A 22216-nucleotide genomic window follows, 5' to 3' on the forward strand; every position below is an offset into this window, starting at 1 on the left:
TCTTCACAGCTTAGACATTTCAACTTTATTTTTTTGCCGAAGTATGGAAAGTTTTTGATCTTCCATTATGGGGTCAGGAGGCTGTCCACCAACTCTTGGACCTGCTCCAAGGTAAAGGAACCATGCAGTTAAATTCCCCACACTTGTCGTGGAGACAAGATAGGACGAGAGATCATTCATCACTGCCTTCCAGCATGGACTGAACGTACAAGATTGCTGTCCATCATGAACGAATGGCTTTGATAACCTGACTGATCCGCTATTCTAGTTGATGGCCACATCACTGAGTGCCACAAGGAAAGAACGTCTTGAGCTTTCTACTCTATGGATCACCCTCTCCTTCATCACCTAGTACCCAGTCCAAGGAAGAGCCAATGCAAGTGGGAGGAACGAGATTTGCAAGGGAGAACAGTTTCCTGCCTCTGTTGTAGTGATTCAGAATATTACCAGGCTTAATATCCCAAGTGTCTAGTAAAAGACGATAGCTGTCAACTAGGAGGGGAATCCTGACAGGTCAGTTCACCCTGGAATTGATTTCCTGCAATTATTTGATGCTCCCAGTTCTCTCGTCGTGGGGGTCTCAGACCTATGAACGTTAGACATTTATCAACTTTGGGACAGATTGGAACCTCATGGACAACTCTTTGGCTCATTGATGGGGTGTTCCAACTCAAAAGATCAATGTGAAGACCCTGGATGGTTGTCCTCTGGCCACCAGCCAGATCCACCTTTCCACCAAACCCCTGGAGGGTAACCATAGGGAACAACTCTCCTGTCTATACTGCTGCTGGGGCTTAGTCTCCCCTGATTATCCCAACATAATCCATGATGGTCCCTTAAAGTATTCCACGAGTGGGGAACAGCATACCTGTCCACCTATCTGGATTCAGCTCAAGCTCTGGTCCTCAAATCCCCTCCTGTGTCCACCACTGATGTGGACCTATCCGGCAGACAGACTGCAAATGTTGATCTTCTTGAGGTCTTTAGTAAAAAGAAGGCCACCTCCCAGCCTCCAACTGGCTGTATGACTGTGTCATTGACCTATTACCCAGCAATAGTCCTGCCCAGGGCCGGCTCTTTTCTCTCTCAGCCAGAAATGATAGCCATGGAAGAATACATTGAGGAGGCTTTGGCCTTGGGTTTTATCTGTCCATCAACCTCGACAGTGGGGGCGGTCTTCTTTTTTGTGAGCAACAAGGAAGGCAAGCTCTGTCCCTGCATTAATTAAAAGTCGCTAAACAATATCCCTATGAAGGACCACTACCCTCTTCCCTTGCTTGCATCTGCATTCGAACATCTCCAATGAGCAACCATATTTTCCAATTCACATCTGCTCAATGCTTATAATCTTGTTCATATCAGAGAAGGGGATGAGCGGAAGACAGCTTTCAACACCTCCACTGGCCACTATAAGTATTTTGTGATCCCCTTTGGTCTGGTTTTTCAGACCCTGGTCAACGATGTGCTCAGGAACATGTTGAATCAGTTCACTTTTGTATATTTGGAAGACATTCTGACCTACCCTCGCTCTCACCAGGAATACATCCAGCAAGTCCATAAGGCCAAGCCAGAGAAGTGCGAGTTCCATAATAACCATCTGTTGTTTTTCGTCTACATACTTGCACTTCCAGTTCCTAAGGTTGTCATTAGTGGGGCTGGTAGTGGGGATAAGCTCACACTACCTATAAAGTGCTCCAAATGGAGTGAGTCTCTAACAGCCTCTGACAACCAAGCCTAACTCTTTGCCTTCACGTGTGGCTTAGCTACTAGGCCCAGTGGAACTGTTTCTACCGACAAGAGAAGGGGCAAAGTTGGGCCACTGGCACCTCAAAACCAGCTGCTTCCGGCAAGTGGGGCCTGTTAGCCTTGGACGGCAGCCCGACTAAGAGAAGGATAACTCTGATTTTAAACCTCCGCTGCCTTGCGGCCACACCCACCCACGGGAAAGGCTTCAGGAGTAAACCCCGCGGAAGAAACCCAGAGCCAGGGTCCCTAAGGCAGTTTGATGCTGTTTACAATTTCACTCTGGCAGCCTCTGGGATGGCACTGGTGCCAAGCTGTATTGGCACTTGCTCTTCCCTTGATTACATCAGTGACATGGAGGAGGGGAACCCGCTGCATGGGCAACAGCCAGTTCTTCAAATCTTCCCTCCCAGGCTTGTACCCTGGAGAAGGCACTCAAGCATTGCTTCTCAGCGTTGATACAACACAGGAAGCAGCAGTTACTGGTGATAAGCCGCAGCACTCGATCGGCCTAGAGTGAGGCGCCAGGGGCTGCTTCTAACATTGGGAGAGGTCCTACGACCTCACTGGGGAGCTACCACCCCCCCCCCTCAAGCTAGGCAGTGCCCAGTCAAATAGGTGCTGCCTTGCCACAGTCCATTTGCTCCACTGGATGTGTGGGGCTCAGGGAACCCCTGACAGGTGGTTCGATAACCTTATACTTGGCAGAAAAAGGAAACGTCAAAAGTATCCAGCCCTCAAGATAGGTACTTGGAATGTACCATGACGCCAGGCCTTACAGAAGACCTGCATTATATGAGCGACACCCGCAAGACCGCGGTCATCAACAGCGAACTGAGCAGACTGTAGAAGGACATTGCCGCCCTTCAAGAAACAAAGCTCTCTTCTTCTGGAAGCCTTCAAGAGAAGTCTTCTCCTTCATCCGGCATGGAAAGCCACCAGAAGATCTTCGCCATAAGAAACAGCCTAGTTGGCACCATCATACTGCCAACTGAAGGAACTGAAAGACTGCTCAGGATTCAGCTTCAAAAGTCCGTGGGCCTGGTTAGCATTATTAGTGCTTATGCGTCTACATTAACCTCTACCCAGGAAGCTAAGCACAAGTTCTATGATGAACTCAGTGCTGCCATATAAAAAGTCCCTTCTCAAGAGCCACTATTCATTTTCGGGACCTTAATGCAAGAATTGGTCATGACTTCCATGGCTGGCCCTCCTGTCTGGGATGGACTACGAAGTAAAGAGAACTTTATTCATGATTATCATGGGGAGTACAACCTCTAATAGTGGGTTTTAAACTCTGTAATCAATTCCAGTTCATTGCACAACACGCAATCCGGAATAGCTGATCCTCTAGTGGGCTCAACCTATCTCATAGCTATTCTGAAAACCCCCCTCTTGGGATCCAGCACCAACCTGATTTTCCCAATCTACCTGCATATTGAAATCCTCCATGACTATTGTAACACTGACTTTTTGGCATGCATTTTCTATCTCCTGTTAGAATTTGTAGACCACATCCTCATAACTGTTTGGGGGACTGTATATAAATTCCATTAGTCCTTTTATATATTGAAGGTATACTGAAGCTGTATAATGCTTTTACGCCACTTTTATACTATTGTGTGGGGTGTATGGGAGCAGAAGCACCTCTAGATAGGGGCCTTGTCGCACTACTTGGAGTGGCGCGCCATCTATCGGACCCCACCAACACCCAGCTCTCACCTGTGGCTCCTTGTAGCTGTTTGCATGCGACAGCGGCCACACCCCAGGCAATGGCTTCGACAGGACAGCTAAACTAAGAGAGGATAGCCAACGGGTCTGAAACCCTTGGTGAGATAGGAATTTTCTCATCCCAGCATGCGAAGACTGCTTCGGTGGATCAGGTGGAGGAAACCCCGGGGGTTCAACGGCTGAGAAGGTATTGCAGCAGTGCATTGTGGAGTGCATAGGGTGCGGCAGAGCACTTAAGAAGATGCGGCCATCCAATGCAGCCAAGGGAGTTGTCAGACTAACAATTCTTCATGCCACTGGATCCTGACTTCTGAGGCCCTGAGCGTGGGATCGTCTCTGTGCAAGGCTTTTCCACTTTAATATCTTTCACACACTGGTTACAGTATGCAACATTCATCTCCCAATGTTCAATTCCTACCAGTCTTCTACAAGTCCTATGGCGATGGGGGAGTGGCGAAGCAACAGGTGGAGATGACCACTGGGAGTTGTAGTCACAAACCCGCTCGTAAGTGGCCTTTGGACAAGTGGTTGTTCTTCTCTGTATCCAGGGCAGCAGAGGAGTCTGACAGCACCAATGGCGACTGAGCAGCCCTTTTCAGGATTGCACTGCTCACCCTTTGATAGGGAGGGGCTGAAAAAAAGTGGCCTAAACATTGCCTGCCCTACAGACAGATAACTGACCAGCTTGCCACAGCTGGCAGTTCAACCGCCAATGTGGTTACACTCAAAGGAGAAGAAAGAAACATCTGTTAGGATCATGGAATGTCTGCACACTCATGGACAGAGAGAACTCAGCAAGACCCCAAAGAAGAACAGCCCTTGTTGCCAAGGAACTTCCATGCTACAACATCGACATGGCAGCCCTAAGTGAAACCAGCCTTACAGAGGAAGGATCCCTGACTGAAACCACCAGCGGCTACACTTTCTTTTGGAAAGGAAAAGCTCAAGATGAAGAGGGGATTCATGGAGTTGGATTTGCAGTCAAGTCCAGCTTCCTGAAACAACTCTCCGACCTGCCCGTGGGAATCAACGAAAGGCTTATGTGGCTACGTCAGCCCCTCAGCCACAAACATCACGCAACAGTCATCAGCGCTTATGCCCCCACCATGACCAGCAAATATGAGATCATCCAACAGTTCTATGCCGATCTTAGCTCTGTTCTATGCTCGGTCCCTGCCAACGACAAACTAATCCTGCTCGGTGACTTCAATGCCCGAGTAGGCTGTGATCACAGTCACTGGAAGGGATTCTAGGCAAACATGGTACTGGCAATATAACCAGCAACGGCCTCTTGCTCCTTAGCAAATCTGCAGAATACGACCTCATCACAAACAGAGTGTTCAGGCTGGCGAACAAGTACAAGACAACATGGATGCACCCAAGATCCAAACATAATCGACTATGTAATAGTACGTCGTCGAGACATCCAGGATGTCCTCGTCACCAGAGCCATGCGAGGAGAGGAGTGCTGGACTGACCACAGGCTTGTCCGCACCACACTGAAGCTACGTATTGCTCCCCACCATCCCAAGCGCCCTAAGTTCATCAGAACAGCTTTTAACACCGCCAGACTCCAAGAGCCGCTGTATCTTCACAAGTTCCAGACGACCCTTGATGAGAAGCTGTCTGCCAACAGACCACCCAGAAGTGGAATCAGCTTAGGCAGCTGGTGACGGAGACAGCAAAATCAGTCCTCGGTCCCAAGGACCGGAACCACCAAGATTGGTTCAACGAGAATGACAGTACCATCAAAGATCTCCTGGCCAAGAAGAACACAGCATTCATGGAGTGGCAAAACGACCCAAGCTCCATTACTAAAAAAGACCGGTTCAAGTCCCTTCAGGCCCATGCCCAATGGGAAATTTGCAAAATGCACAATCTGTGGTGGGATAGAAAAGCTGAAGAGGTGCAACGCTTCGCCGACATCAACAACTCAAAGCTGCTCTTCACTCCATCAAGGTGATCTTTGGCCCCTCAAGATCTGGTTCATCTCCACTGTCATCTGCTGACTGAACCACACTGCTAAAGGACAAAGAGAACATCCAACACAGATGGAAAAGCATTTCAGCCAGCTCCTGAACCGCCCTTCATCTGTCGACCAGTCTGCTCTGGACCAAATCCCCCAACAGCCTATTCACGAGGAACTAGATGATCCTCCTTCGATAGATGAAGTCAAAAAGGCTATCACGCAGATGAACAGTGGCAAGGCACCCAGCAAGGATGGAATACCTGCTGAACTGTACAAGGCACTCAGCAAGGAATCACTTGAGGCTTTCCACAGCACCCTGACTAGCATTTGGGAAGAAGAGGAGAAGCCCCCTGACCTCAGAGAAGCAACGATAATAGCCCCCTATAAAAATAAAGATTCAAGGACTGACTGCAGGAATTACAGAGGCATCTCACTACTTTCCATTGCTGGAACAATCCTTGCCTGCATCATCCTCAACAGATTGATTCCAACAGTGTCAGAAGAGAACCCTTCCCAAGTTGCAATGCAGTTTTCGTCCCGAACGCAGAACTGTCGACATGATCTTCGCAGTGAGAAAGATACAGAAGTGCCTGGAACAGAACATGACATTATACTCTGTCTTCATTGATCTGACGAAGGCGTTTGACATGGTCAACAGAAACATGCTGTGGATCATCCTTAGAAAGTTTGGCTGCCTGCAGAAATTCACACTTATCCGCCTACTCCATGATGGCAAAACAGGAGAAGTGTTCTCAGATGGTTCCCTATCTGAGACTTTCAACATCTCAAATGGCGTGAAGCAAGGGTGCATTCTAGCACCAGTGCTCTTCAACCTCTTCTTCACTCAAGTGCTGAAACATGCTGTTAAGGACCTAGACCTGGGTATTTACATAAGATATCACCTAGACGGATCGATGTTTGACCTGAGATGCCTTGTTGTAAAGACCAAAACGTTGAGGAGGCTCATCACTGAAGCCCTGTTTGCTGAATACTGTGCTCTCATGGCACACCAGGAGAACGACATGCAGATGATTGTCGACAAGTTCTCTGCAGCCTCAAAACTGTTCAGCCTGATAATCAGCCTTGGTAAGACAGAAGTTCCCCTACAACCTGCACCAAACAGTCACCCGCCTCAGCCATGCATCACCATCGACAACATTGTCCTGAAGAATGTGGAGAGCTTCAAGTATCTAGAAAGCACCATCTCCAGTGATGGATCCCTTGACAAAGAGATCATAGCAAGGATCCAGAAAGCCAGCCAGGCACTCGGGAAACTCCATGTTAAAGTTCTGGAGCACAGGGACATTCAGCTTTCAACCAAGCTCAAGGTGTACAAGGCTGTGGTCCTCACCTCTCTCCTGTACAGCTGCGAAACCTGGACCCTGTACCGCAGGCACATCAAACAGCTGGAGCAGTTTCACGTCGCTCTCTGCGGTCGATCATGAGGATTCAATGGCAGGACTGAATCACCAACCAGGAAGTCCTTGACAGAGCCAACAGCACAAGCATTGAGGTAAGGATCCTCCAGACCCATGTACACTGGACTGGCCCTGTAATCCACATGGGTGAAACAAGAATCCCCAGGCAGCTGCTCTACGGTGAGCTTGAGCATGGCAGTCGCAATTAGGGCTACCCAGAAAAAGATTCAAAGACAATCTGCAATCATACATCAAATGGGCAGACCTCCAGCCTCGACAACTTGAGGAGTCCACAGCCGACAGGGCTGTGTGGCGTGCCCTGACCAAAAAAGCTGCATCTATCTTTGAGGATGACCGAAATCAGTGTCTTGCAGCAGCACAAGACTAACGGCACAAAGCTGTGTATGCACCTGTTCTAACAACTGCTATTCCATGTTCAACCTGCAACTGCATATGTGCTTTGGCCTTCGGCCTCTGAAGCCACATGCGTATCCACAGATGACTGCATAATGTTTAGTCTTCCTCGGACCCTGAGAGACAACCACCATACTATTGTGTTCAGTTTTGGTTTCTACATTACAGGAAAAAGAGATGCAAAAGCGGTTCACCATAATGCTGCCTGGATTAGCTCTAAGGTAAGTTTAGTCAAACTTAGATATTTTTCTCTGAAGCTCTGAAGATTTAGGTGAGTTGAACAGACTAGTTATATATATATACAATGAGTCATTGTTCAGGGTGGAATTGTCAAGTACAAGCCGGCAGAGATTTAAGGTGGAGGAGGGAAGTTTAGAGAAGATTTAAGAAGAAGTTGCTTTTTTTTAAAAAAACAGCGAATGATAGGTACCTAAAACACGATGCTAGCAGAGGTGGAAGTGGATATAGATACAATGGGAAAATATAAGACGCATAAACTTAAAAATTAAATTGAATAGAAGAGGAATGGAGAGATATAGACCATATGCAGACAGATCAGATTAGTTTGCATAGTTGTCAGTGTTGGTACCAGTATTGTGGGCTAAAGAGCTTGTGTCTGTACTCTATGTTTTGTGTTTTAGACACTGCCACAATGGGAAAAAGATTCTTGCTACCAACTCCATATACTCATAACCTCCTGTCATTGTAGACAGTGAGGCAAGGTATCTACCAGCACAAAGGACATTGATCAGCTAAAAGACTGGATAGAGAGTGGCAGATGGCACTTAATACACACACTCAAGGTTCTTCACTTTGGAAGTCAAATTTATGAAGTGATGCTGCATGGAAACAGGCCATTCGACCCAACCCATTTGTAAACAACCAGTCTGGCACAGATCTAGCACACAGACCGCTCGTCAGACGCTCCGGATCAGTTCTGAAGTAGGTGAAAATCTGGCCAGCAGGAGCCATCTCTGCTCTTCAACTTTGAGAACACTGACTGGCACATGTTCAGGGAGGCTGCAACCGATGGCGACCCCACCAACTTAGAGGAGTACATGGCATCACTGACTAGCTACATCAGTATATAAGTAAGTGTATGGTGTATGGGTAGGTGAGTGGGTATGAAAATTGGCACAGCAGGGAAACAGTTAACAATTAGGAATTTGTGGGCTTGTTATGTTGTTGAGCAGATTGACCCTTGATACTAGATAAGGGGAGAACAATATGTAATTCTGGTCTACCAGATAACATGCCTAAGCGCATGCTAAAAGTGATGATTTGTGTAAAAGTAATTAATCACCTTGTCTCTAAAGAATGTTTTTTTTTACATTGTTTGGTTGTAAGATTAATAGGATGCATTGTCCCTGAGGGGGCAAAGGCCGGTTGGTACAGGTCCCCCGACCGTGGTACTTGCAGGCTCAAGTTAGGGTCGTGTAAGCGTCGGACTGGACGCCTAGCCCCTTCCAGCTCAACTGGGAGGTAGTGATAGTGCTATAAAGGTGGGAAAGTTCTTTCTTGGGCAGACCACTTGCCTGGGTCCACCTTCCAGCCAAGCAGCTGAACCAGGGCCAAGGACCTCCACCCTAGACAGTCCACGGTCGATCACCTGCTTCAGGGACCACGCAGACGTTGCTAAGTATACTTGGTGGTGTAGACTACTAGGGGTTGCTTAAGTTAGCTCTACCTATTAGTGGTGTAGGTAGTGTACAATATAAAGCATTTCTCGCAACTCTCTATTTTTTCTCTGTATTAACAATAAAGTGAGTTTCGGAGGAACTACTGAGTCTGGGTCCATTTGTTCAAGCAAAACCAAATAGTTGCAGCATCCACCCGTCACGGTTATTCTTATTGGGTATCAGTTTTGTGGAACAATAAAACAATTGGCGTAGTCGGCAGGATACATGGATTACTGACAATATTTCGCTGAAACAAAGAGATTGCCCCGGAACAATATCAACTAGAGAGCAGGCTATTCTGGACTGGGTTTTGAGCAATGAGGAAGGGTTAATTAGCAATCTTGTCGTGAGAGGCCCCTTGGGTAAGAGTGACCATAATATGGTGGAATTCTTCATTAAGATGGAGAGTGACAGAGTTAATTCAGAAACAAAGGTTCTGAACTTAAAGAGGGGTAACTTTGAAGGTATGAGACGTGAATTAGCTAAGATAGACTGGCAAATGACACTTAAGTGATTGACGGTGGATATGCAATGGCAAGCATTTAAAGGTTGCATGGATGAACTACAACAATTGTTCATCCCAGTTTGGCAAAAGAATAAATCAAGGAAGGTAGTGCACCCGTGGCTGACAAGAGAAATTAGGGATAGTATCAATTCCAAAGAAGAAGCATACAAATTAGCCAGAGAAAGTGGCTCACCTGAGGACTGGGAGAAATTCAGAGTTCAGCAGAGGAGGGCAAAGGGCTTAATTAGGAAGGGGAAAAAAGATTATGAGAGAAAACTGGCAGGCAACATAAAAACAGACTGTAAAAGCTTTTATAGATATGTAAAAAGGAAAAGACTGGTAAAGACAAATGTAGGTCCCCTGCAGACAGAAACAGGTGAATTGATTATGGGGAGCAAGGACATGGCAGACCAATTGAATAATTACTTTGGTTCTGTCTTCACTAAGGAGGACATAAATAATCTTCCAGAAATAGTAGGGGACAGAGGGTCCAGTGAGATGGAGGAACTGAGCAAAATACATGTTAGTAGGGAAGTGGTGTTAGGTAAATTGAAGGGATTGAAGGCAGATAAATCCCCAGGGCCAGATGGTCTGCATCCTAGAGTGCTTAAGGAAGTAGCCCAAGAAATAGTGGATGCATTAGTGATAATTTTTCAAAACTCGTTAGATTCTGGACTAGTTCCTGAGGATTGGAGGGTGGCTAATGTAACTCCACTTTTTAAAAAAGGAGGGAGAGAGAAACCAGGGAATTATAGACCGGTTAGCCTAACGTCGGTGGTGGGGAAACTGCTGGAGTCAGTTATCAAGGATGTGATAACAGCACATTTGGAAAGCGGTGAAATGATCGGACAAAGTCAGCATGGATTTGTGAAAGGAAAATCATGTCTGACGAATCTCATAGAATTTTTTGAGGATGTAACTAATAGAGTAACTAGGGGAGAACCAGTGGATGTGGTATATTTGGATTTTCAAAAGGCTTTTGACAAGGTCCCACACAGGAGATTAGTGTGCAAACTTAAAGCACACGGTATTGGGGGTAAGGTATTGATGTGGGTGGAGAATTGGTTAGCAGACAGGAAGCAAAGAGTGGGAATAAACGGGACCTTTTCAGAATGGCAGGCGGTGACTAGTGGGGTACCGCAAGGCTCAGTGCTGGGACCCCAGTTGTTTACAATATATATTAATGACTTGGATGAGGGAATTAAATGCAGCATCTCCAAGTTTGCGGATGACACGAAGCTGGGTGGCAGTGTTAGCTGTGAGGAGGATGCTAAGAGGATGCAGGGTGACTTGGATAGGTTGGGTGAGTGGGCAAATTCATGGCAGATGCAATTTAATGTGGATAAATGTGAAGTTATCCACTTTGGTGGCAAAAATAGGAAAACAGATTATTATCTGAATGGTGGCCGATTAGGAAAAGGGGAGGTGCAACGAGACCTGGGTGTCATTATACACCAGTTATTGAAAGTGGGCATGCAGGTACAGCAGGCGGTGAAAAAGGCGAATGGTATACTGGCATTTATAGCGAGAGGATTCGAGTACAGGAGCAGGGAGGTACTACTGCAGTTGTACAAGGCCTTGGTGAGACCACACCTGGAGTATTGTGTGCAGTTTTGGTCCCCTAATCTGAGGAAAGACATCCTTGCCATAGAGGGAGTACAAAGAAGGTTCACCAGATTGATTCCTGGGATGGCAGGACTTTCATATGAAGAAAGACTGGATGAACTGGGCTTGTACTCGTTGGAATTTGGAAGATTGAGGGGGGATCTGATTGAAACGTATAAGATCCTAAAGGGATTGGACAGGCTAGATGCAGGAAGATTGTTCCCGATGTTGGGGAAGTCCAGAACAAGGGGCCACAGTTTGAGGATAGAGGGGAAGCCTTTTAGGACCGAGATTAGGAATAACTTCTTCACACAGAGAGTGGTGAATCTGTGGAATTCTCTGCCACAGGAAACAGTTGCGGCCAGTTCATTGGCTATATTTAAGAGGGAGTTAGATATGGCCCTTGTGGCTACGGGGGTCAGGGGGTATGGAGGGAAGGCTGGGGCGGGGTTCTGAGTTGGATGATCAGCCATGATCATAATAAATGGCGGTGCAGGCTCGAAGGGCCGAATGGCCTACTCCTGCACCTATTTTCTATGTTTCTATGTTTCTATGAATACCTGGGTGAATGGATAATACTGATGGACTTGCTGTGCTTGCTAACACCCTTGCTAAATTGGGAACTCCCATAAGCTGGGATGATCGCCCAGATAATACTGGCCAGAAATTGAGAAGTAAGATGGCTAGGTTGTTGTGAGAAATAAATTTTCCATCGAAACGAGGTTCTCATACTGATGGCTATTGGCTGCTGGCCACAGCCTTGCGCCAACAGCTGGAAAAGACCCGTGAAGTAGAACAAGAAAGGGATAAGTTAAGGGATGAAGTGAATACTATGAAGGAGAGGTGCTCAGTAATGACTGAGGTGGTGAGGACCAGTCAGAATAGGGCACAGGAAGCTGAGGAGAAGGGAATTAAGATGGCATGTAGGCTAGTGCAAATCAAACATCAGGAGGCGGCTTGCTGCCAGAATTATACCCCTGATCCCAAGAAAATAAGATCAATATTGTTACCTAGGAGAGACCCAGATACCTGGGATGGGGATATATGGTATGATGATAATGATAATGATAATCCTTTGTTGAGGGGGAAACTGCTTTTCCCCCAGAACCATTGCAGGCTCGGCCTGCTGTGGTGACTTCTCAAAAGAATGTACATGGGCAGCCAGGCGTACAGACTCTTGAGTACAAGGAGTATAATGATAGGGAGCTATTTGAGGTGACGGCCTGTTTTAAACAAAAGGTCTGGGGAATCGCTGGCCGAATGGTTACTCCACTTGTGGGATGACGGAGGTGCTAGTATAACCTTTTATCCTGAAGAACTAGCAAGTCTAGGTCTTTAACCTTGAATCCCCGTATTAATACTGAGTTACGCCAATTTCCCCATGCAGATAGTTCTTTTTTCAAGTGTTGGAGGCTGTTAAGAAGGTATTCTCGCACCCCCTTGATTGGGATTCACAGGTACAGGGGGACTGGGACACTGCCGCTGAAGGCATTCACTGCTTAAGACAACAGGCCCTGGTCAATAGGATGTATGGGGACTGGGACGTACAGTGGTGACTGGGTCGAGGTCCCGACCAAAAGGAATTCACCGGATGGATATACACGAGATTGGTGCGGTCAGCTGCCCCATCCATTTGGGGTGTGGTTCTTGCATTATTGGGGCCCTTAGTTCAGGAGGATGTGGAGGGTGTGACTAATGCCTTGGCAAACCTGTCGAACTTGCAGGTAGTTAAACCCTGAGTCCGCTCGACACGGCTAACGAATATTAGAGGGGAAGATACTAATGGTACCAATAGGACTAGGAATCCTGCCCTGACACGCAGGGAGATGTTCACTACCCTTTTGAAAGCAAGCGTCAGTAAGGAGAAGATTGATGGCGTACCAACTAATGTATCGTATGCTATGTATCATGAGCACATGAAAGCTGGGAAGACGCCGGCTGCCCCTTCTGCTCCTCCTGCCTCCTCACTGTACCCATCGTTAGCTGAATTGCAGTATGTAGTAAAGGAAGCCATATAGGAGGAGACTGGGAAATGGCGGCCTCCCAATCCCTCCCGGACCTAGGGGGGTGGCCGGGATCCCCCGACATATAAGATCAATTTGATGTGGACCCAGGGGGACCCTAGACCTTATGTACCTATAGTGGTCCACTGGGCTAAGGGAAATGATCAACCGTTTGCTGCTCTGGTGGATACGGGAGCAGAATATACTGTGATCCCGGGCGATCCCGACAACTGGAGGGGACCTGAGTATAATATTTTAATTCCAAGGAGGGGGACTTTGTATTTATATACATAATAGTTGGTGTACAGAAGTTACAGTTATAGATACTCACTGTTCCCCGGACACTGAATACCTGATGTTGCAGTGCAGACCTTTTTACTTGCTGAGAGAGTTTACATCGGTTGTTATAGCAGCTGTTTACATACCACCGCAGGCTAGCTATGGAGAAGTTACATCACTCCATTAGCCAGTGTCTATCAGCACAACCAGACAGCATTGTTATAGCAGCTGGGGTCTTCAATCATACCAACTTGAAGTCTGTTTTACCTAAATTCCATCAGTATGTGAACTTCCCGACAAGGGAAAAGAACACCTTGGATCAAGTCTACTGCAATCTTCCTCATGCATATAAAGCCAGCCCTCTGCCACATTTGGGACTCTCAGACCATCTGTCTCTGTCCCTGACCCCGGCATATAAACCACTCAGCTGTAGACAAAGACCATATATGAAGACAGTCAAAGTATGGACTAAGAAGGCTACCTCTGCCCTACAAGACTGCTTTGATAACACAAACTGGGAAGTTTTTCATGAAGGGGGAGATCTGGAAGGGCACACATCAGCTGTTCTTTCATAAATAAACTTTTGTGCTGAGAATGTCATGGACACAAAGTCTGTTAAGGTGTTCCCCAACCAAAAACCTTGGTTCAATAGCATGGTGAGGGATCTTGCTAAGAACACAGGATGCTGCTTTTAAATCTGGGGATCAACAGGACTATGGGCAGGCAAGAAGAGCTCTGAAAAGTGGCATCAGAGAGGCCAAGCGCAGATATAAACAGCGTATAGAGAAGCACTTTACCAATAACAACTCCAGATGTATGTGGCAGGGGATAAAGACTCTTACTGGCTACAAGGACAGCTATACAGTCACAAATTCCTCAGATAGGACACTGCCAGACACTCTGAACCAGTTCTTTTCTCGCTTTGACAGTCAGAATGGAGAAGTTGGCATCCAGTCAGCACTAACAGAGAAGGATGACCCTTTCCAATTACACCAACACCAGGTCAGATCCGCCCTGCGCGGAGTCAATGCGAGGAATGCAGCTGGCCCAGATGGAGTCACCGGAAGGATTCTTAAGGACTGCGCAGATCAACTAGCGGGAGTATTTACTACCATCTTCAACCTCTCGCTACTACAGTCTGTAGTCCCCACCTGCCTTAAGTCAGCCACAATAATACCCATACCAAAGAAAAGTACAGTGAACTGCCTTAATGACTATCGCCCAGTTGCTCTAACTCCTATCATCATGAAACGTTTTGAGAGACTCATACTGTCTTATATTAAGTCTGCCATACCTGCTGACCTTGATAAATACCAGTTTGCGTATCGTGCAAACAGATCGACAGAGGATGCAGTCATCACAGCTCTCCACAAAGCCCTTACAAACCTGGATCAGGATAACACCTATGTAAGAAGGCTGATTGTGGACTACAGCTCAGCTTTTAATACTGTCATCCCCTACAAACTGGTGCAGAAATTGAGCAACCTGGGCCTTGGCAGTTCACTGTGCTCATGGATACTGGATTTTCTGAGTAACTGTTACATGCTCAAGGAGATCTGTTTTTTTTTTGTGAGAATGCTGTAATGGTCTTTTGGAGGTCACCTGATGTGATTTTCCCACCGATGTGAGGTCATGTGATGACATGTGCCCCGTGACTATATAAGGGTGACGCAGTGGGTTTTTGAGTTTGTAGATTTCCAGGTAGAACGTGTTGTGCCTCCATTTCTGTTGCGTGTTTGTTTTTGTACGCAGTTTCATTTTTAAAACGGAAGGTGCGTTCTTTTACAAGATTTGTATTATTGGACTGGGAATTTGTGGCTGGAAGTGCCAATCTACTCAATTCCGACAGTTTTGAAGGAAGAATGAAGAATTCGTCGAAGTGAAGGATCGAGAGAAGTCGGCATCGGTTTGGCAGTTTAATAAAGGATCGACCTTATTGAGTCTTCATTGAAGAGAACCTGCATTGAGATAACTCTTGTAAAAGCACAACGAGCTCAATGAAAAAGGCTCTCTCTCTAAAGGAATTTTAAGGTCAGTTGATTTAAACTGTTTATTTTCGGATTGGGAATCCTGTGGATAGAACCGGCAGTAAAAGTGCATCGGTGAAGAAATCATTCTCCAGAGAAGTCTCTCCCAATTGAATGTGTAAAACTGTTGGACTTACGAAGTTTTCGCTTTAAGAACTGTATCTGACTGTATCGCTTTATCGCTTATACGTCTTTAATAAATGTTTGGTTGTTTTTATAAACCCTGTCTCCATTAATATTCATTGTTCCCAGTTACGTAACATAATTTTGTGGGGGCTCATCGGGGATATGTTTCGATTTTGAGTTTAAGTGCTGATAATTGCCATTTTGATTTGGAAAGGGAATACTCAATTTTTTTTGGTTTGATTGGTGTGCGTGTGGTATTCGGTAAAAATGGATATTGACAAGTTTTTGAAGACACCTGATTCAGAATTTTTAGAGAATGCGAGAAAACCTGTGGTATTGGAGATTGCTAAGAAGTTGGATATTAAAGGAATTACGAGAAGTTCTACCAAGGTTTTCATACAAAGGAAAATTGCTGAACATTATATTAATTTAGAATATTTTGAGGAGGAGGTGTTAGATAAGTTTCCAATGAGTAATCTGCAAATGCAGTTGCATCTTGAACAGTTGAAGTTTGAAAGATTTAAAGTGGAAATGAAAGAAAGAGAAGCTGAAAGCCAGAGGAAATTTGAGCTAGAGATGGAGAAAATAAGGTCTGGGAATTAGTCTTCTGGTTCTACAAAACAATTTATTGCTAGTCGTGAGGTTGTTTTGGCTCCTCCATTTAATGAAGCTGATGTGGACGCATATTTTCAGCATTTCGAAATAGTTGCTCTGAGTTTAAAGTGGCCGAGGGGCCAATGGCCAGTGATGTTACAAAGTGTAATTAAGGGCAAGGTACAACAAGTTTATACAGCTTTAAATGCTGAGCAAGCACTGGATTATGATATTGTTAAAGAGAATATACTAAAAGCATACGAGGTGGTTCCGGAAACGTATAGAGAAAGATTTAGAAGTTTAAAGAAATCGGTGGAAAAAACTTACGTGGAATTTGCGTATGAGAAATCTGTGTGTTTTGAGAGATGGGTTTCCTCTAAAAATGTGAATGGGGAGTATAATAAATTGGAAGAGCTGATTTTGCAGGAGGAATTTAAAAGAAGCATTCCTGTTGAAGTAAGAACATACTTAAATGAACGGGACACTGCTACATTTCAGGAAATTGCTAAATTGGCTGATGAGTATGTTTTAATTCACAAGAATAAATTTTCTCCAGGAAAATTTTTTAAAAGGAGAACTAGCACAGAGAGTCAAGGTAAATCAGACATTAAATTTGAAGTTAGTGAGAAAAGTAAGGATGAAGCGAGACATGTGAAGGAAAGACACTTTGGTATTATTTGTAATTATTGTAAGAAACCTGGAAACGTAGTGGGAAACTGCTTCCGATTGAAATGGAAAGAGAAAGAAGTGGCCCCAGATGCTTGTGTGCAGCATATTGGAAAACATGTAAAAACCCACAGGGTTTAGAAAATATTAATGAAGATGTGTCAGAGTCTGACCAAGTTAAGAAGGGATATGAAGCTTTTATAACAGAAGGATTTGTATCCTTGAAAGAAGGATCCAATGCAGTACCGATGAGGATACTTAGAGATACTGGAGCTTCACAATCACTAATATTAGGTAGTGTGTTAAGGTTTAATGATGAGTCTGACACTGGTGAAGTAAATTATATAAGAGGAGTAGGGAGTGCCCTTAGGCCAGTACATTTACATAGAGTAAATTTAAGGTCAGGATTAGCTACAGGGGTTGTTAAAGTAGGACTACAATCCAGTTTACCTGTGAATGATGTTTCTCTTTTGTTAGGGAATGACAGCAGGTGGACAAGTTTTTCCTGAAGTGCATTTGACAATAAATTCAAATTCTGAGGAACCACATAGGGATTCTAACACAGATTCTTCCTGTGTTGTAACAAGAGCTATGGCTAAAAAGACTGATGTAAAGGATGTGGTTGTTACCCATGACAGTTCAAATCAAGATTTGAATTTTGAGGATGTATCAAAAATTTTCTTACCTACCTTATTTGATCAGGATTTTAATGGTAAGTCTGTTCAGGAAGATTATCTCGGAAGAAGATGATAGCAGAGCAGGGTAGGGATCCTGAGATAGTTAAATTAAAAGAACAAGCTCTTCCTGATAGAAAGGCAACACAGTTGTGTCATATAAATATGATAAAACCTTATTATGAAAGAGAGGTTGCTACTATGACTGTTGTGAATAATAATGAGTCTGATCTTGATGAAAACTTACTAGAGGATTCATCTGAAACTCATTTTAAACCCAACATTATTTCAGTCAGGTTGTCACCGTAGCTACACATGATGTAGATGTAGGAGATGCAAAACCCATAAAACAACATCCATATTGGATGAACAGGGAAAAATGTGAACTTGCTGAACAGGAAATTAAGTACATGTTAGAGGATGATATTATTAGACATTCTAATTCGAATTGGAGTTCACCGTGTGTCATGGTCCCTAAACCAGACAATAGTATCAGGTTTTGTACAGATTACAGAAAAGTGAATGCTGTGACAAAGACCGATGCATATCCAATCCCTAGAGTAGATGATTGTGTGGATAAAGTTGGACAGGCCAAATTCCTTACAAAAATTGATTTGTTAAAAGGTTATTGGTGTATTTCATTGACGGATAGAGGTAGAGAGATTTCAGCATTTTTAACCCCATCTGGGTTATATGAATATAATGTTCTTCCATTTGGGATGAAGAATGCACCAAGTACTTTTCAGAGGATGATTAATAGCGTGATTCTGAGATTAGAAGATACAGATGCCTATATTGATGATCTGGTTACAGGGAAGAACACGTGGAAAGCACATATTGCGGCGGTGGAGAAATCATTTGAGAGACTTTCAAAAGCTAATTTAACTATTAACTTACCCAAAAGTGAATTTGGTCATGCCACAGTGACTTACCTTGGTTATGTTGTGGGTCAGGGGAAATTAGCACCTGTTCAAGCAAAAGTTCAGGCAATTTTGGAAGTACCCACTCCCACTGGTAGAAAAACCCTCAGAAGATTCTTGGGTATGGTGGGATATTACAGAAAATTTTGTAAGGATTTTGCAAACATTGCTCTTCCATTAACTAATCCCTTGAAGAAAAATGAGAAGTTGTTTGGACAGAGTCTTGTCAGGAGGCACTTGATAAATTGAAAGCTATAATATGTAGTCAACCTGTACTTAAATCTCCTGATTTTGAAAAAAAACATTTTCGTTAGCTGTAGATGCGAGTGATGAAGCTGCAGGAGCAGTGTTGCTTCAAAAAATGATGGTGATGATGTTACCATCCGGTAGCTTATTTTTCTAAAAAAATTTAATACCCATCAAAGAAATTATTCAACAATAGAAAAAGAATTGTTATCTCTTGTTTTAGCTTTGCAACATTTTGAAGTGTATGTTGGTTCTACGCATAAACCGCTCACAGTTTATACCGATCACAATCCATTAGTGTTTTTAAGTAAGATGAAAAACAAAAATATAAGATTAAATTGGAACTTAATGTTACAGGAGTACAATATTTTGATCACTCATATCAAGGGTAAAGATAATGTGATTGCTGACTGTTTGTCTAGATGTTAAATGTACAATGAAAATTTGTTTTTTTTTTGGAGTGATATTTTATCATTTGTAACACTCCTACTGTACATTAGTTTGTAACGGGCTGAAAGATAAGATTGTATATATTGTGTATTTTGTGAATTTTATACCTTTGTTTGTTTTTGTATAAATTGTTAAATTTTAGTTCTTCAAAAGACCAAAATTTTTTTTTAAGAGGGAGCTGTTACATGCTCAAGGAGATCTGTTTTTTTTTTTGTGAGAATGCTATAATGGTCTTTTGGAGGTCACCTGATGTGATTTTCCCACCGATGTGAGGTCACGTGATGACACGTGCCCCGTGACTATATAAGGGTCGACTCAGGTGACGCAGTGGGTTTTTGAGTTTGTAGATTTCTAGGTAGAATGTGTTGTGCCTCCGTTTCTGTTGCGTGTTTGTTTTTGTGACGCAGTTTCATTTTTAAAACGGAAGGTGCGTTCTCTTACAAGATTTGTATTATTGGACTGGGAATTTGTGGCTGGAAGTGCCAATCTACTCAATTCTGACAGTTTTGAAGGAAGAGTGAAGAATTCGTCGAAGTGAAGGATCGAGAGAAGTCGGCACCGGTTTGGCAGTTTAATAAAGGATCGACCTTATTGAGTCTTCGTTGAAGAGAATCTGCATTGAGATAACCCTTGTAAAAGCACAATGAGTTCATGCAGAAAGGCTCTCTCTCTAAAGGAATTTTAAGGTCAGTTGATTTAAACTGTTCATTTTCGGATTGGGAATCCTGTGGACAGAACCGGCAGTAAAGGTGCATCGGTGAAGAAATCGTTCTCCAGAGAAGTCTCTCCCAATTGAATGTGTAAAACTGTTGGACTTTCGAAGTTATCGCTTTAAGAACTGTATCTGACTGTATTGCTTTAAGAACTGTTTCTGCATTTAACTCTTTAAGAGCCAGAGCCGAGTGGAGTTGATGAACGGCTGTGTACCTGTTAACCTCCGATCAAAGTTTTCCTTATTTTTTTTCCCTTATCGCTTATACGTGTTTAATAAATGTTTTGTTGTTTTTATAAACCCTGTCTCGATTAATATTCATTGTTGCCGGTTACGTAACAGTAACAGACCCTAAAGTGTCAGGATGGGAGAACACACATCATCTACTCTCATCCTGAACACCGGTACACCACAGGGGTGTGTTCTCAGCCCCATCCTCTATTCTCTTTTCACCCATGACTGCTCTACCATTCACTCCACCAACAGCATTGTCAGATTTGCTGACGATACCACTCTAATAGGTACCATATCAGATTGTGATGAGACAGCCTATAGGGAGGAGGTACAGCATTTGACAGAATGATGTTGTCATAATAACCTGGACTTGAACATCACAAAAACCAAGGAGCTGATAGTAGACTTCAGGAAATCAAAGCGCGTCGAGCACTCTGCTCTGCACATATACGGGAAAGAGGTGGAGAGAGTAGAGAGTTTCAAGTTCCTCAGAGTCCACATCTCAGCTGACCTCACCTGGACTGCCCATATCTCTTATCAGGTGGGGAAGGCCCAACAGAGGCTCTACTTCTTAAGGAAGCTAAAGCACGCTCTCCTCTCTCATCACCTGCTGATCAACTTCTATCGGACAACTATAGAGAGCCTCCTGACATATTGCTGTGCAGTGTGGTTTACCAGCTGCACAGAACAGAACAGGAAGGACCTGCAGTGGGTGGTGAGGGTAGCAGAGCGGGTTATTGGCACAACATTACCCTCCCTCAGAGACATTTATACTGGCAGACTTCAAAAGAAGGCTACTTGTATTTCAAAGGATCCCACTCATCCTGGACATCACCTATTTTCCCCTCTACCTTCTGGGAAGAGATACAGAGCATTAAGAATGAAAACAAAGAGACTCCTTAACAGCTTCTACCCACAAGCAGTGAAATGTATAACACCCCCTTCCCTCCTCCTGCCCCCCTCCTAAGACGGCGGCAGCTAAATGCATCACACTTCCAGGAACGGCAGGTGTGCAATAGTCCTACCTCCCCCCCCCCCATCCATATATTATTAATTTTGGACTGCACTCCTGAGGTTTTAGAATTTATTTTATGCATATATTCTTTGTCATGCTGCAAAACGTTGAGCTGCTAAACTGTGTTTCATTGCTCCACAACAATCTTCTTCTTCTTCTTCTACTATTATTAAAATGTCCCGCGTTCTGTATCTGTCCTGATTGCTGTAACCACCAAGTGCATCTTAGGAATGAATGTGTTAAAGAGAATGCAATTGAAGACATCGTTAGGGACCTTTAGCTTTGGGATCCGGAGCATGCAGGTGGTAATCGGAAAGGCTAAGTGGAAGCCCCTGTTTATCCCTCCACCGACGCAGATAGTGTCAATTCCACAATACCGGATCCCGGGAGGTCACACAGAAATAATTGATACTATTGCCTCCTTAGAGCAAGCTGGGGTTATTCGACCCACCACGTCCCGTACAATAGCCCAGTCTGGCCAGTAAAGAAACCAGATGGGTCCTGGCAAATGACTGTTGATTATCAACAATTGAATAGATACTCTCCCCTGTTGAGCTCTGCTGTGCCCGACATAGTGACGCTGGTAGATAATATTTCGGATGATGCAGATGGTCAATGATATGCTGTTATTGATCTGGCCAACGCCTTCTTTTCGATTCCCTTGGAGGAGGAATCACAGGAGCAGTTTGCTTTGACCTGGAACGGTAGGCAATATACCTTTATTTGTTTGCCACAGGGGTATGTTCATAGTTCCACCTTATGCCACGGGATAGTGGCACTTGATTTGGAGACGTGCGCACTACCCCCTAACGTCAGAATACACCACTATATCGATGATGTTATGTTACAAGGACCTGACGAGGAGAGTGTCGCAGAGGCACTGCGGTCCCTGTTACAGTGTGTGCGAGAAAGGGGATGGGCTGTGAATGAAGATAAGAGTCAAGGTCCCAGTCAATCAGTGACGTTTCTGGGGATTCACTGGCATGCGGGGGAGGGGATTATACCAGAAAAGGTACGAAATAAAATACAAGCCACAGCTACCCCCACTAATAAGCTAGAAGCTCAGTGCTTTGTGGGGTTATTGGGATATTGGAGAAGACCTATTCCCCATTTGACTCTCCTACTGAAACCACTGTATGCTGTCACTTGTAAGAAGAGCGAATTCACATGGGGAGATGAGCAAAAGGAGGCATTCAAGCAGGCCAA

Source organism: Mobula birostris, chromosome 4 (genome assembly GCF_030028105.1).
Source record: "Mobula birostris isolate sMobBir1 chromosome 4, sMobBir1.hap1, whole genome shotgun sequence".
Taxonomy (NCBI): domain Eukaryota; kingdom Metazoa; phylum Chordata; class Chondrichthyes; order Myliobatiformes; family Myliobatidae; genus Mobula; species Mobula birostris.